The sequence below is a fragment of the Lotus japonicus genome, chromosome 3 (assembly GCF_012489685.1).
Source record: "Lotus japonicus ecotype B-129 chromosome 3, LjGifu_v1.2".
Taxonomy (NCBI): Eukaryota; Viridiplantae; Streptophyta; class Magnoliopsida; order Fabales; family Fabaceae; genus Lotus; species Lotus japonicus.
Genome location: NC_080043.1, coordinates 85,104,510 through 85,105,345, shown reverse-complemented (window position 1 = coordinate 85,105,345; position 836 = coordinate 85,104,510). Strand labels below are relative to the sequence as shown.

Below are 836 nucleotides of genomic sequence, written 5' to 3'. Positions count from 1 at the left end.
TTCAGTTTTTGTTTTCTATTGTTTATGAGCTTAAGCAGGCTGCCTCTACGGTGGGACTTCACCATTTGACTTGTTTACCTGTTTGTAGAACTTTTACATTTTTTCCTTCGAGCTCATCCTGTGAGTAGAGACATAGCACTAGAGACCCATTTAAGTATTCTCTCAGTTGTTAAAAGAAGCTAGCCTGATGAACTTATGAACACTTGTATATTCTCCTCTTTTCAATCTTATAAAATAACATAAAAGTGAGCTATGTGTCTCTTATTCAATCAAATTCTTTCCTATTTTTAAATTAAAGGCAACCTTTCAAAGCTATCTTAAAGAAATTCATTTCACTCTTTTGTTTTCATTAAGTAATGTTCAAACATTTTCTTTAGATGTTTTTGAGGCAGGTATGTTTTTGTATTGTGTCAATGAAAAAACGCTTAAAATATATTAAAAAATAGGGGCATTCCGAGAATCGAACTCGGGACCTCTTGCACCCAAAGCAAGAATCATACCACTAGACCAAATGCCCAAGCTGTAATGACGTAGGTTAGGTGAGTTATATCACCAATTTTTAATAAAAATATCCATATCACATGGCTCCATGTTGTATACTAAGATTACATTAAAATGACCAAATTTAATTACTAACCTGAGAATAACCACTTGTCAGTTGTTTCATCTTATCAAGTAGCAGGTTTGTCAAAGGATATGTAACCTGAGATGTGAAAGAGATGAGAGGAGAGAATAGAACCAATTAGACTAAATGAGACTCTGGAACCTTTATGCTTATGATTACTTCAATGCTAAACTCTAACTAGATATTTTTTACTTCATTGAGTATATATCTT

At 32.9% G+C, this 836-nt stretch overlaps 1 non-coding gene across 1 annotated transcript; it reads right to left on the bottom strand.

Annotated features, from left to right (window-relative positions):
- Positions 1 to 445: 445 nt before the first annotated feature.
- TRNAP-UGG (transfer RNA proline (anticodon UGG)) lies at positions 446 to 517 on the bottom strand. Its single transcript has one exon. It is a non-coding gene; the product is annotated as a tRNA-Pro (tRNA).
- Positions 518 to 836: the final 319 nt, after the last annotated feature.